Source organism: Cynocephalus volans, chromosome 16 (genome assembly GCF_027409185.1).
Source record: "Cynocephalus volans isolate mCynVol1 chromosome 16, mCynVol1.pri, whole genome shotgun sequence".
In the NCBI taxonomy this organism is placed as follows: Eukaryota; Metazoa; Chordata; class Mammalia; order Dermoptera; family Cynocephalidae; genus Cynocephalus; species Cynocephalus volans.
The window spans coordinates 62,386,672-62,403,468 of NC_084475.1; the positions used below are offsets into that span (position 1 = coordinate 62,386,672).

General features: G+C 36.6%; 1 pseudogene; it reads right to left on the reverse strand.

The window, feature by feature from the left end:
* Positions 1-15,654: 15,654 nt before the first annotated feature.
* LOC134364538 (interferon omega-1-like) lies at positions 15,655-16,202 on the reverse strand (annotated as a pseudogene).
* Between the last annotated feature and the right edge of the window lie 595 nt (positions 16,203-16,797).

A 16,797-nucleotide genomic window follows, 5' to 3' on the forward strand; every position in this document is an offset into this window, starting at 1 on the left:
CGATCAAGTGGTATTTATCCTTGGGATGCAAGGATGATGCAACTCACACAAGTTAATAAATGTAAAACACCGTATTAACAAAATGAAAGCCTCAAAATCATATGATCATCCCAATAGTTGCAGAAAAAGCATTTGACAAATTTAACCTTATTCATGACACAGATTCTCACCAAATTAATTAGGTCAGGAAGAGATGTACATCTACATAATATAGACTACATATGGGAAGGCCACAACTAACATCATACTCAACGGTGAAAAGCTGGAAGCTTTTCAAGATTAGGGGCAAGATAAGGATGTCTACTCTTCAGTTCTCTTCGATGTTATACTGGAAGTCCTAGCTGAGCAATTAGGCAAGAGAAGGAAATAAAAGGCATCCAAATCTGAAGAAGGTAAAAGTAAAATGGTCTGTTTGCAGAAGAGATTATCTTATATATAGAAAACCATAAAGATTCCACCAAAATACTTAGAACAAATAAACAAATACATTAAAGTTGCAGGAACCAAAACCAACACAGAAGACTCAGTTGCATTTCCATATACTAACAATGAACGATCTGAAAAATGAATTAAGAGAACAATCACATTTACAATAGCTAAATGCAAAAACAAACAAACAAACAAAAAAACAAGCAAACTTAGAAATAAATTTAACCAATAAGGTGAAAAATGTGTACATTTAAAATTATAAAGTATTGATAATACAAATTGAAGAAGAGACAAATAAATGGAAAAATATCCCATGTTCATGGATTGGAAGAATTAATAATGTTAAAATGTTCATATTATCTAACATTACCTACAGATTCAATGCACTCTCTATGAAAGATCAAATGGCATTTTTTCACAGAAACAGAAAAAATTACTGAAATTCTTAAGAAAAAAAAAAAGAAAAGAAAAGTAAGGAAAAAACTATAATAGCCAAGTCAATCTTGAGCAAGAAGAACAAAGATGGAGGCATAACAAATCCATATTTCAAGTTATATTTCAAAGCTATTGTAATCAAAAAAGTATGGTAGAGGAATAGAAACAGACACATAGATCAATTGAACAGAATAGAGAGCCCTAAAATAAATCCACACACATATGGTCAACTAATTTTTGAGAAAAGTACTGAGAATATTCAATGAGGAAAGAATAGTCTTAAATAAATGGTGCTCTGAAAACTGGATATCCACATGCAAAAGAATAAAACTAGACTCTGATTTCACACCATACACAAAAATCAACTCAAAATGTATTACAGACAAATGTAAGACCTGAATATGTAAATATTCTGAAAGAAAACAGGGGGAAAGCTCCTTGGCACAGATGTTTTTAGATTTGACACTGATAGCACAGACAATAGCAAAAATAAACAAGTGGGATCACATCAACCTAAAGTTTCTGCACAGGAAATGAAGAAAGTTACAGAAATGAAGAAAATATTTGCAAGTGATATATCTGATAAGGGGTTAATATTCAAGATATATAAAGAACTTGTACAACTCAATAGCAAAAGATATTACCTGATTAAAAAATTGGCAAAGGACCTGAATAGACATTTTTTAAAAGAAGACATAAAAATGGGCAACAGATATGTGAATAGATGCTCAATGTCACTAGTCATACAGTAAATGCAAGTAATAACTATAATGAGTTATTGCATCACATCTATGAGGATGGCTGTTAACAGAAAGTAAAAAGATAACAAGTATTGGAAAGGATGTGGAGAAAAGGGAATCCTTGTACACTCTTAGTTGGAATGTAAATTGATACAGCCATTATGGAAAACAGTATGGAGGTTCATCAAAAAATTTCAAATTAAACTAACTCATGATCTAGCAATCCCAATTCTGGGTATATATCCAAAGGAGATAAGATCACTATGTCAAAGAGATATTTGCACTTCCATGTTCATTGCAGCATTATTCACAATAGCTAGGATACGGAAAGAAGCTAAGTGTCTGTCAGTAGATGAATGGGTAAAGAAAATGTGGTGTAGGTATAATGTGGTGTATATAAATATAATGTGTATATAGTATATGTGTGTATTATATATGCAAGTACATAGTGTGTGTGTATACACACATACACAATGGAATATTATTCAGCCTTAAAAAAGAAGAAAGTTGTGCCATTTGTGGCAACATGGATGAACCTGAAGGACATTATGCTAAGTGAAACAAGCCAGGCACAGAAAGACAAATACTGCATGATCTCACTTAATATGTCATAATTAAAAAAAAATGTCAAACTCTAGTAACAGACTAAGAAGGTGGTAATCAGTGGCTGAAGGTTGGGGGAAAAGAGGAGATATTGGTCAAAGGGTACAAATTTTCAATTACAAGATGAACCTGATATACATTAGCTCTGAAGTCCTACAGCACGGTGACTATAGTTAATAGCAATGTATACTTAGAATTTGCCAAGAGTGCAGATCTCAAGTGTTCTAACCACAAAAACAATACAAAAGGTATTTATGTGACATGGTGGATATGTTAACTAGCTTGATGGTGGTAATCATTTCACAATGTATATTATATCAGAACATTGTATTGTATACTTTATATACATTTTTTATTTGTCAATCCTATCTCAATAAAGCTGGAAAATAATTACACCGGAATGACAGTGTTGAAACAAGATTGTCCTGGGCAAATTGAAATGTTTGACCATGCTACCCAAGGCAGAAAGAAGATTAAAATGGAAAAATATATGTATTGCAGAAGTTAAGGGTGGCTTTATATGGACAGAGATTCAGTTATTCCTTTTTATAATGAATCACAGAATCTGAGAGAATTAGTGACTCCAATTCAAATGAGAGCTTTTTGCTTATATCTCAGCAGATGTAATAAGCCATAGCCATTAATAAAATATCTTTTGTGTGGGGAAATTATCTAAATCAAGTGTTTTAGCATGATGCAAAATTTACATTGGTCTAGTACTCACTTCTTATTAAAAATTTATCCTTGTTGCAAAAATTAAAAAAAAAATCTGCTTCCTTATAGACAACACATAGTTTTTGTTTTTGACCTATTCTGAGAATCACTGTCTTTTAATTGGTGCATTTAAACCATTGACATTCAAATATGATTATTGATATAGTTAAATTAATCTCTCTCATATTTGTTACTCTTTACTATTTTTGCATTTTTTCATTGTTTCCAATTTTGTCTTCCAATCTTTTTCTGGCTTTTGAGATTTTAACTGAGCCTTTTATATGATTTCATTTTCTCTTCTTTCTTAGTATATCCGTTATACTTTATTTTTACTTTTTACTTTTTGTAGTAACTGCCCTAGAGTTAATACATTTTCTACTAATCCAAGTCCACTTTGAAATAACACTATACTGCTTAAAGTGTAGTGTGTGTACATTATAACAAAATATTCCTAATTTCTCTCATCCCTTGTATCATTGCTGTCATTCATTTCATTTATATATATAATCGTATATATATGTATATATAGTATATATAAAACATGCATAATTGAAGGTATTGTTGCTATTACTTTGAAGAAAGTGTTGTGCTAGATCAATTAAGAAAAATAAAAGTTTTTATTTCACCTTCAATTATTCCTTCTCTGATGCTCTTCCTTTATCTAGATTTGAGTTTCTGATCTATATCATTTTCCTTCTGTCTCAAAACTTCTTTAACATTTCTTGCAAGGCTGCCTACTGTAACACATTTCCTCAATTTTTGTTTGTCTGAGAAAGTCTCCATTTCTCCTTTACATTTAAAGGATAATCTCTCAAGGTACAGAATTCTAGGGTGGTGGGTTTTTCCCTCAGAGCTTAAAATATGCATGGTTCCTAAGAAGTTGTATGTACTTATCTTTGATCTTATGTTTTCCTCTGGCTTCTTTCAAGATTTTTTTTTTAATATTTGATTTTCTGTAGTTTGTAAATGGTATGCTAGATGTAGTATTTGTGGCTTTCACCTTCTTGGTGTTCTCTGAGATTCCTGCATCTGTGGTTTTGTGTCTGACATTAATTTGAGAAAATTGTTCATCATTATTTTAAAAAATATTTCTTCTATTCCTTTCTCTTTTTCTCCTTCTGATATTCCCATTATATGTATGTTACTCCTTTTGTAGTTCTTGTCCAGTGCTTAGTTATTTTGTTCTGTTTCTTTTCTCCCTAGTCTTTTCTTGCTTGCATTTCACTTTGGGAGGCTTCTGTTAGTATATCCTGAAGCTCCGAGATTCTTTCCTCAGTCTTGTCCAGTCTTTGAATAAGCCCCTCAAAGGCATTCTTCACTTTTGTTACAGTGTTTTTTGATCTTTAGCATTTCTGTCTGGTTCTTTCTTATGTTTTCCATCTCTCAGGTTACTTTGTCCATTTTTTCCTGCATGCTACTTTATCTATTAAAGCCCTTAGAATATGAACCATTGTTTAAAATTCTTGATCTGAATATTCCAACATCCCTGCTATATCTGATGCTTGCTCTGTCTCTTCAAATTGCATTTTTTTTTTGTTTTTTATTATGCCTTATAATTTTACTGCTGTAAATAGGCCTTTAAAAATATATTAGTAAGGTGTTGGGGAGAAGAAGTGTTCTATAGTCCTTTGATGATGAGGTCTCAGTCTTTTAGTGACCCTGTGCCTCTGGACTGTGAATTTTACAAGTGTTTCTCCTTTACAAGTTCTCTTAGGTGGGACAGGATGGATCGAATGGGCTGGAGATGGGTATTTTCCTTCCCTTGAGTTAGTTAGGCTCTAATAAAACCCCACACAGTCAGGCTGTGGTTCAGTAATTTCTCCTGAGGGTAGACCTAGTTAAGAAGAATGGAGTGCTTCCAAATGGGTTCTTTTCCCTTCCCCCTGCTGGAAGCGCTAGGGGATTTTCCCCTCAACATCTACCGTGAGAACCAGGTAGATGTCCTAGAGGTAAAACTCCAAGCGTGTGGGCGCCTTCCTATGACTGTGTCCTCTGGAGTTTCTAATTCTCAGTTGTCCACACTGAACCTCAGCTATTCTTCAATTACAGTTCAGGTTTCTCTACCCAGCACTGGTTCCCACAGTGGTTTCTGCTGGTACATCTGCTCTTGTAGGCTATGACTCCTCGTAGTGGCTTGTCTTTCTCTACATTCTCGGGGCAGTGGTTTGCCCTGTGTCCTCACCTCTCATGGAGTCAAAGAGTTGTTGGACTTTCATTCGGTTTATCATTTTACTTGTTAGGACTCATTTCCAAACTTCTTACATGCAGGACTGGCTACAATTGAATTTTTAGTTCAAATAAGATAATCAGAAACCAATGAAAAATAGTACATAGTTTTTTCCCCTTAAATTGAGACTGATTTTTTAACCTTTACTATCAATGAGGAACAAGCAAATTCTCCCACTCGTTATTGTTCTAAGTGAGCAAGGGCTACTTAAGCAAGCGGTGGGTGGTATGCATCATTAAGGAGGGAAATCAGACTGCAGTAAGAGGTTGACAAGGCCAGGATAAGTCAGTAATTCTTCCACCAGAGAAATACACATCCATTTACTGAATATATATTTATTATCTATTAATTTATTAAGGAGAATTTATTAAGCATTTCACAAATTAAGATTTTAAAAAATTTATTTTAAGCATTCCGTAAAGATAAATCATGAATATTGTCATTATTCAGGGCTATTATAAAAATATCTTTTAATAAAGTTTCACTGGTGGCTTGTGCATTCGTTCTGAGGTATGATTTCAGTGTATTCTATGCTTCATTATTGTTGTTAAAATTATTTTTATTATATTATCTAATTTTGAATGGGACTAACTTTTTATTACATTTCATACATATGTGTGTATTTTGTATTTTTAAATGAATAAATAAATATTTAAAACTTTCTCAGTTTTAATTGCTAGTATGGCAATTACCACTAAATAGAGATACACAAGCACAACGTCTTTGGGATCTCCATAATTCTTAAGAGTGTCAATGGCTCCTGAAACCAAAACGTTTGAGGACTGCTGATGTTGATAATATTTACAAGAACTTATTTGAGTGATTAATTGGGGATGAGCATAATAATATTACTCTTTGTCTTTATTGGTTTTCCTATTCAAATCACAAAAAAACAAATGTGGGGTTTCTCCTAACCATGGGTAGCGACTGTAGCAGCTCCAGGTTACTCTTCGAGTAAAGTCTGTTGGAAAAGGATGGGAATAGAAATTAATGAGGACACAGAAAAGGAGGAAGAGCCTCATAAACAATACCCTCCACAATAGTAAAATGAGTGGTAATCTCACCAAAAAATCCTAATTATGCTGGAAAATTTTGCTCAGCAACCTAGATATCCTGTGGAACTTGGGAAACACAATGGAAATGGCTATGTTGGGGGTAAGGGAAAAGCAGAGACTGTCCTCCCGTCTTCCACCTGCTGCCTCACTCTCACCCTCACTCAGTGCCTGAGGCTGCTTCTGCCCACGCTGGGGTGTCTCTATAACCACAAGCCAACAGGTGTTGGGGTGGAGAGTCCACATTTAGGCCCCTGACCTGGTGTCCAGCAGAATATGCAGCTAAGACCTGGTTCCTGACACTTCTCTGTTCCTTTTCCGTTTCCCACACCCTGGATGTCTTGTCACAAGCCTTGATGAGACTCATTCCTCAGTTTCCCACCTGATCACCTCACAATAAAGCTGATAATAGGCCACTTCTCTGGGAACTCTGCCTAACTCTTGCTAATGTTGGGATTCAGGAATGCTACCCCAATACATGTCACCTGAGAACCTGAGAGAACAGCAGAAGCAAGAAGGTCATTCTCTGACCTACCTCCCCTGAAAGTAGGTCATAAGACCCTCATGTGACAGGTGTCTTGCCCTATACCCAGAGGAAAGAAATGAAGACTCACAGATGCCAAGAAGAATCTGAACAAACAGGCCTTGCTAAATTCCCTGTTAATTCTCATACTTCAATCCCTCTTTTGGTCCAATAATGCTTTTACACAACTGTTCATTCGTCACCGAACCTAAGCATAAAAGTACACATTTTTCCCTGGGTCTTTGGGTTTTCATTCCTCAAGACTCCTAGGTCACATAAACTTTGGTTAAATAAATTTGTTTTCTCTTTTAATCTGTGTTTTGGTACAGGGGTGTCAGCTGTAAACCTTGCAATGCATGAGAGAAAGATATTCTTTCTCTCTCCTCCACTGATACTCCCATTCTCCCATACACAAACACTACCAGAGGGTCTGCAGTCTACATGCCCTGCCACAGTTGGAAAGCTCCCATCAATGGATGGATAGGCCAGTGACACACAAGGGCTGCCGACCCTGCATCTCCTACCATTTGCTGTCAGGACACTTATGCTAGAAGTTCCCGATTGACCCTCTCCCATACAGATGCCAGACTGCCCCGAGCCTGAATTTACTTTTCACTTTGGACACCAGGCGGTTCTCAGAGCTGAATTTACATAACTCTCACAACCACTCCTAGGGGTGGATATGTCACACCCAGGGTTGAGAAGAGAACACATGGCCACACATTAACTGCAGCTGCTGAACAAGCGTCAGCTCCATCCCCTGTACTAACACGTGACTCCGTCTTGGTACCCGTCTTCTGTGCGAGCTTCCTGTGTCTGAAGCAGTTTCTGGCTCCTTAAAGTGAAACAGCTCAAAGCAAAACCCTCTCCACAGTCAGAGCTCACAATGAAATTCAGTTTTATTTCATCATCAGGGACTGCATGGTGACCGAGTGGTGCAAAAATAATAATGAGGGTGATGCAACAAGCGAAAGGGAAACTGAAAGCTTGTCCTCAAGTGGGATCGGAAGAAAGGGGCGGGGATTCCACGTGGCTGAGGACAGTGTCACTTTCTTCACGGAGCAGGCAGTTCTTCTGGCTGTCTGGAACATGCTTCTGTTATTCTGGTGAAAACTTTAGCTCCTTGAATGGTAGAGAGAACCAAGAAATAGGGAAGTAAACTGTGCCTTGTAGACAGCTGGTGTGTGTGAAGTAGCAGTGACTCTGTCTGCAGCGCCGGGATACTCGTTAGGTCACCCTCGGCTCAGCCAGCCAGTGAATGGCTATTTCTGCCTCTCCCTTGTGAGTAGTTGAGCTGGCGCCAAAGATTCCTGGCAGTTGTCTCAGAATTGCCTCACATTCTTGTGCACAAACTTAGAACATTAGGGAATAATCTCCAAACCTGACTCAAACAGAAGAGCTAACATGTAAGGAGCCTTAGTAATGCCAGGTACCATCCTGAGCACGTTATATAAATTAAAGCAATTAATCCTCACCACAGTTTTATGAGGTAGTATATGATCATGTTCATTTTACAGATAAGGAAACTGGGCACAGAGACGTTTATTTCCCTTTCCCATGTTAAGAAATTCAGAAATAGCACTCTGGCCCCTGAATTCGGGTAGGAACATTCAAGACCTGGTGTACGTTCCCACCTCTCATTTTATCCCATTTCTTAGGGAAAAAAACTTGATCTCATTCCCAGCTCTTATTTTTCACTCAGTTTTTAATTTCATAAAATGTCCAATTTTGCCAACTCATCGATTTAGCTGTTGCTTCCAAATGCCCTGCACACCTCATTCCCTTCTCCCATTGTCCAGGTCTTTCAACGTTTTTTGCATTCTTCCATCAGTTCCAAAATGCTGTTTACTTGTAGACGAACCTCCATTTTACCCCCTGTTCTGAGCCTATAGCTCTTTGCAACACAGCACTCGCATTAGAATACTTTTCATTGTGTTCTGTAGTTGACGGCTTGTTTTTTCCCCGTCTCTTCCAGATTAGGCTTTTTAAGCCTGAACTTTGTATCCCCAGTCATTAGCACAGTAACACATGGTGGGAACTTAGGTATTGTTTATCAAATACGTACAATGCTAAGAATGTGTGCTTTGTTGAGCTTCTGACTTTCCAATATCAAAGGAGTGGTCTTGGCACTGTTTGCTGAGTGTTTATTTAATCAATTCTGTGGACAAAAAGTTGAGCACCTACTATCACTATGAGCACATTGATAGGCAATGTAACGAAAGCAAAAATTAAAATTAAAAAAGAACACAAATTATACTAAAAAGAAAAAATACTGTTTTAGACCAGTGTAGCCCCAATACATGTGGGCCTTTGTGCCCTTTCTTAGACTCTTTTTGCCATGACATGACATCCCAAAATATATAAATTCTTCATCAAAAGTCTTTAAAGTGAGAGATAGGCTCTCACTGACATCTCTTGAAGAGATAGCAAAGTGGGAAATTATATCATTAAACTATTTAATAAAACATAGTTCCTGTTTTATCAGGGTATAGAAAAAATGGAAAACTAGCCAATTCATTTTATGAGAATAAAATGGTACAATCCAGATAACAAAATCAGAAAAGAAGACCATAATATATGCTAATGAACATAAGGATAAAAATACCATGTTAAATATTAGCATATCAAACCCAATGATGTATTATTTATAAACAACTAGAAATTACCCAAGACCTCAAAATTGAAGATAAGAAAATCTTTTCATGTAATTTACATTAGTATGTGACAAGGAGAAAAGTGTACACTAATATCAATAGAGTCTAAAAAACTCCCACATTAATTAAAAAACAATACCTAGGCCTACTGGGGCTTGAAGAAGTAGCTTACTTGATAAATGCTATTGCATCTCTTAAGAATGTTTTCTGCTGTGAGTAACAGACAACTCTGCTATTGGAGGCTGAAATATTGAAGACATTTGTTCATTCTAATAAACAGAAATCTGTAGCATGATATTCCCAACAGCAGTGATTGAGAGTTCCTGTTGCGCCATATTCTCCAGAGCATTTGGAATTGTCAGTGTTCTGGATTTTGGCAATTCTGATAAGTGTGCAGTGCCTTCTACTTTTTATTACAGACCTAGGCCTAAAGCAGCGATGAGAACCTGCAATAATATGATGAAGAATTAGACTTTTCCCCCAAATGACTAACTTATTGTCCCCACATCAGTTATTGCTTATTTGAAATGTAACTTTTATTCTATGCAAAGGTTTAATTAATTCAGTTGTCTTTTTCTCAACCTTTATTCACTTTTCTTGACTGATTTCTCTGTACTTAAAATAATACGGCTTGGTTTCAATTTCTGTAGCATGAAGGGTCATTTGGTATTTGGCAAAGTCCATTCTATATATTTTTTTTCTCAGATATTCTTAGATTTTCTTGTATATTATTTTTTCTTGATACATTTTGCAGTCAGTTTGTCAACTTCCTTGTGAAAATCTTGTTGAGATGCTGTTTGGAAATGCATTGAGCTTATATATTAATATGCGAGGCAGAAATTTAAAAGAATGCCCAAGATTTTCACATAGTAATAGAGAAAAATCTCTAAGATCTATTGTTAAGTGAAAAAACAGAGTATATATATAGAATCATAACATTTATGCTATTATCAAATATTTCTATATGTAAGGGTTTATAAAATACATGGGAAAATGACTGAAAAGACACCACCCATTTAAAGTATTAGGCATGTGGTACTGGGGTGGGTCCTCCAAGACGTCAAGGGTAGGCTTTTCTCTTGTATGAACTGTTAGAATTTTTGACCATGGCAATATATTCATGCGTATTTTATAAATATAAACAAACTCATGAAATCCTCTTTAAGTCTTTAAAATCACACTCATCATGGCAGCTACACATCTTTGCATCTGCTGCTCTGTCTCTCTGCCAGCCCCAGCCTGCCTTGCTCCTCTTGCTGTACTCTGGAAAGTCCAGGAAGACTTTATCCCCCATCTGAGTAGCTGCATTTATGCATCTCCATCCTTTTCCCCAATGAACCCCACAAAAGAGATAACTGAGTGACATGGTTTGTCCCCTTTACAGAGGGTAAAATGGGGGCCCAAAATACTTATAATTGAAAATTTTTCTGTGTGACGTATACATTTTGAAAATAAAATATTTAGTAACAGTAGAAAGCAATGCATTATAAGTGTCATATGGAAGAAGTTATAATAAACTAAAATAAGAAGAGATGCTGAGAACTGAGAGGTTTTCATGAGGGTCTCCGTTAGATATTTTTCCTGTATTTAACTGTGATAAAATGATGACTTCCTTAACACTGTCTTCATGGGCTCACTATTTACTAGGACCAGCATATTGCTAACTCATCACTGACATTACCCTCTTCATGATCACTGAGGACTCAACTGACAAATTCAGTAGAATTTTCTCAGTTTTAATAACAATAAAACAATCAATTTTAGAGACCAAATATTCTGTATTGCACACATCATCTCATTTAATCAATCCAACAATCCTGCAAGGATGGTATTATTATTCCCATTTTATAGAGAGGGAAATTGAAGCTGCTTAACAAGGTTAAATATATTTCCCAATGTCACACAACTAATCCATAGAGAGCCAGAATTTAATCATTGTTCCAGAGCCTGAATAACTCCCATGCCCTTACCCACAATGATATAGTCATGGTCAGATGAATAGAATAATAAGGAATTCTAGATCAATATTTCAAGTAGAATAACATATTTTTCATAGAAATTTAGGGAAAGAAGAGAAAAGCATTTGTATTAAGCCAAAAGGGACAGGCAGGGTTTGAAATGACACAGAACAGGAGGGATGGGGAGAAAGCATAGACAAATTTGTAGAAGTGGGAAGCAGATTAGCAAGAACGGGGGACAACACGAAGAAGGCAGATTATATTTTGTCCTTCACCTAAAAAAAAATCGAGGTAGGATTTATGTAAAATAGCAGTCATCATTTTCAAGTGTACAATTCTGTGGCATTTAATACATTCACAATGTTGCACAACCATCACCACCGTCTAGTTCCAGAACTTTTTCATCACCCTGAACCTTCATACATATTAAGCAGCTATTATTCCCTATCCCCTCCTTACCTCAGACCCTTGCAACCACAATCCGCTTTCTGTTACTGTATATTTACCTATTCTAGATATTTGATATGAATGGAATCATACCATATTGACATCTTGTGTCTGGTTTCTATTCCTTATAATGTTTTCGATGTTGGATCGCATTGTGGCATTTACGTACTTCATTCTTTTTATGGCTTAATATTTCATTGTATACCTCAGTTCATTTACCTGTTTATCTATGGATGGATATTTGGGCTGTTTCCACTTTTTGGCTATTGAGAATTCTGTTGTTAAGAACATTCATATATGAGTCTTTGTATACCGATTTTCAATTCTTTTGGGTATATACTCATGTATTAGTCAGGGTTCTCCATTGATCAGAAATATTTTATAGGAATTGGCTCAAGCAATTATGGAGTCTGAGAAGTCCTGCCATGTAGAGAGTGTAAGCTGGAGACCCAGGAAAGCCAGTGCTGTAATTCAGCCTGAGTCCCAAAGCCTCAGAACCAGCAGCATCAATATCCAATGGCAACAGAAGAAGCATGTCCCAGCTCAAACAGGGAGAGCAGATTTGCCTTTTCTCTGCTGTTTTGTTCTATTTGGTCTCTCAGTGGATCAAATTAGGTCCACCTGTACTGGTGAGGGCAATCTTCTTTACTGGTACAGTGATTCAGTTGGTAATCTCTTGTGTAAACACTCTCGCAGACAACCCAGAAATAATTTTTTTTTTTTTTTTTTAACCACCAATCTGGGTATCCTTAAGCCCAGTCAAATTGAAAAATAAAATTAACCATCACATTCCTGGAGACTAATTGCTGGGTCACAGGGCAATTTTATATTTAACTTTTTAGGAACCACCAAACTCTTTTCCATAACAGCTGAATTATTTTCCGTGCCCACTAGCAGTTAATGAGGCTTCCAGTTTCTCCACATCTTTATCCTCAGTTGTTATTTCCATTTATTTGATGTCTTCTCGGTGCGTGTGAAGTGGTATCTCATCGTGATTATGATTCTCATTTCCAAAGTGACTAATGATGTTGAAAAAATTTTTATGTTCTTGTTAGACATTTGCATATCTTCTTTTGAAAAATGCCTGCTGAACTCCCTTGCCCATTTATAAAATTGGTTTGTTTGGTTTGTTGTTATTGAGTTGTAAGAGTATTTTTTAAAAATTGAAACATAATTGATTGCACATATTTGTGGGGTACAGAGTTGAATATCAATATCTGTGTACAATACGTGATGATCAAATCATGATAAATAGCATATTCATCATTACCAAATGTATTCATTCTTTGTGTTCATTAACTAGTTTCTTGCTAACCTCCCCCCCACTCCCCCTTTTTCACCACTAGTAACCATAGTTTTATTTTCCTCTTCTTCAAGTTCAATGTATTATCGTGATTGTTTCCTTCCTTGCTTGCTTTCTTTCCTTTTTATTTATTTATTTTTAGCTCCACTTATGAGTGAGGACGTGCAGTATTTCTCCTTCTGTGTTTGGCTTATTTCACTTAATATAATTTTCTCCGAGCTCATCCATGCCACTGGGAATGGCAGAATTTCGTTCTTTTCTGTGGCTGAGTAGTAATCCATTGTGTATATATACCACATTTTATTTATCCAGTCATCCCTTTTTAAAATTTTTTAAATTATTTTTTTAATACATATTTATGGGGTATGGAGTTGACTATCAATATTTATGTGCAGTATGTGATGATCAAATCAATATTATTAGCATGCTTACCATTACAAAGAGTAGTTACCTTTTGTGTCCCTTACCCAATTAATCCCTATCTCCTCTCCCCCTTTCCGACCTCTAGTAACTATAGGTTTGCTCTCTCCTGAAAGTTCAACGTTTTATTATGGTCTTTCTTTGTTTCATAGCTCCCACTTATGAGTAAGGACATGCAGTCATTCTCTTTTGTACCTGGTTTATTTCGCTTATAATTTTCTCCAAGCTCATCCATGCTGTTGCGAATGGCAAAATTTCATTCTTTTGGGGCTGAGCCCGTGGTGCACTCAGGAGAGTGCGGTGCTGGGAGTGCAGCGACGCTCCCGCTGCAGGTTCGGATCCTATATAGGAATGGCCAGTGAGTGCCGGTCACGAAAAAGACAAAAAAATAAAAATAAAAAAAAATTCATTCTTTTGTTTGGCTGAGTAGTGTTCCATTGTGTCTGTACACCCCGTTTTCTGTATCAAGTTATCCATTAATGGACATTTTGGTTGGTTCTATATCTTGGCTATTGTAAATAGAACTGCAATGAACATGGGAGTGCATGCCTTTCTGCATATTGATTTCCATTCCTTTGGGTACATACCCAGAAGTGGGATTGCTGGATTTTTTGGTAGTTGTATCTGTACTTGTTTGAGAAACCTCCTTTCTGTTTTCCATAATGGATGTACTTATTTATAGTCCCACCAGCAGTGTAGAAGTGTTCCCCTTTCTCTGCATCCTCGTCAGCATTTGTTATTCTCTGTCTTTTTGATAATAGCCAGTCTAACGGGGGTAAGGTGATAGACTCAATGTGGTTTTGATTTGAATTTCCCTGATCATTAGTGATGTCGAGCATTTTTTCATGTACCTGTTGGGCATTTGTATGTCTTCCTCTGAGAAATGTTTATTCAGATCCTTTGCCCATTTCTAAATTGGATTATTATTATTTTTACTGTTAAATTGTTTAAATTCTTTGTATATTCTGGATATTAATCCCTTGTCAGATGGATAGTTTGCACATATTTTTTCCCATTCAGTAGGTTGTCTTCTCATTCTGTTGACTGTTTTCTTTGCTGTGCAGAAGCTTTGTAGTTTGAAATAATCCCATTTGTTTATTTTTTTGTTTGTTGCCTGTGCTTTTGAAGTCTTATTCATAAAGTCTCTGCCCAGTCCTACATCCTGAAGTGTTTCCTTTATGTTTTCTTCTAGGAGTTTTATTGTTTCAGGTCTTATATTTAAGTCTTTAATCCATTTTGAGTTGATTTTGGTGTATGGTGAGAGGTACACGTCTAGTTTCATTCTTCTACACATGCGCCATTTATTGAAGAGGCTGTCCTTTCCCCAATGTATGTTCTTGGTGCCTTTGTCGAAGATCAGTTGGCTGTAAGAGGATTAATTTCTGGGTTCTCTATTCTGTTCCATTGTTCTGTGTATCTGTTTTTATGCTAGTACCATGCTGTTTTGGTTACTATAGATTTTTGAGGATCCATTCACAAAGTCTGGTGAATGATAGTTTGCTTCTTAACATCTTCTCTCATTGGAGCAGAATTTGACAGCAGAATTTTGCCAAGTGGAACTGTCTAACTCATTATAACCACTTCTTCAATAGCTATGTCCTTCTCTGTAATGTAAGTTCCATAAGGGTAGGCACTACACATCTCATACTCAAGCTCTCTCCCCAAGGCCAGTGAATGAATGAATAAATGAACCACATCACATAATTTTATATTTGGTGCACAGAATTAGTATTTGGGGAAAGGCTGGGGTTTTTTTGTTTGTTTTTAAATAGAAAGGTCTTAAAGCTGACAATAGAACAAAAGTAGAAATTTTATTAATGAGTAAAATGTGAACATATGATGATATAAATGACAAAACATATTAATACTAATAAAACATATAAATACAAACACCATCACAAATAAATGAATTAATATAAGTAAACAAACAAACAAATATTTTACAACCCGAGTTTCAGCCACCAATTGCATTTCTTTTGATTCTGAAAATAGAAAAAGATATGCTTAAGACTACCAATAAAAATGTGTCAGATAGGATTTGCATTATTTCATCTGTGAAGCAAAAAATAACTGTTTTGGAAATGATGAACATGAGAATCTGAGGACATTAGTCACTGAAAATCAGGTTTCTTCTTACTTCTGAGTTTTCTTATGAGCTTGTTGATGAAGAGAAGGATTTCATGATTTCCACTCTGCCAGCCTCCCAGGCATGGTCACTGTATTCCTTTGTTTCCAGGTAGACATGGTTTCCCTGGTAGTACCTCTTCAAGGCCAGTATTGGGCCCTCAGTTCCCCTGGCAGATTCTTCCTCTCTCACCACCTGGACCAAGCATTTCTCCAGGTCTTCCAGCTGCCAATGAAGTCCAGAGAGGATCTTGTCTGGGAGGGTTGGGTTCCAGGCAGCAGAAGAGCACTATGTGTGGAAGAGGTTGAAGATCTGCTGCAGCATCTCATGGAGCACAGACATGGCCTGGGTCTACTGGAGCTGTCTACCATCTACCATCTCCTGGGGGAATCTGAAGTCAGTCCTGTCCTTCTGACAAGGAAGCAAGGGAGGTTTTTCCCCATTTGGTACAGTGCTATGAAGGTCTTCTGCTTTCCCAGGTCAAGGCTCTGAGGCAGGTCACAGCTAAGGGAACAGAAGGGGCTGCAGAAGGTTATCACCAATGCCATCAGTGAGGCCACCAAAAGAGCCATTGGTGAGTTGCAAGGAGCTCTTCCAGTTGAGATGGGAGATTGTGAGCTTTGCTCCTGCTTCTCTGAGGACCTTCTGCCCATGTGCCTCTTGAATATTGAGCACAAAATTTCATTTTTCAAATACACTCAGATCTTTCTATTTCCCTTTTGGGCTTTCCCTTCTCTTCAGTGAGGCAGTTCTTTCCACAGTCTTATCATTGAATTAAAATCATCCTTTAAAAAATTAGAGGTTTCAAATCAATGGAATCTTATCATTAACCAAAAATGACTTTGAACTTACAGAGCTATCTGATCTTTCTTCATGATATTCAGAACAACTTTTAAGGAAGCTTTACTAGGCTTCTTTATAAATCTTTTTTCTACCCCTCTAGATTTTCCTCTTGGGAATGTTGATATTCTAGACTAGGTGTGTAAGATACATTCTTTATATGAAGGGATCTTACCTTATTCTCTGCTGTATCCTCAAATACCAGGCACTTGGTAGTCTCCTTAATAAATTTGTGTTTTCCATATGAATGGGCTCCATGGAGGTCCTTCCACTCATGGCAGCTTTCTCATGACTAAGTTTCTATTGGCTCATCAAGGGTCATATAGC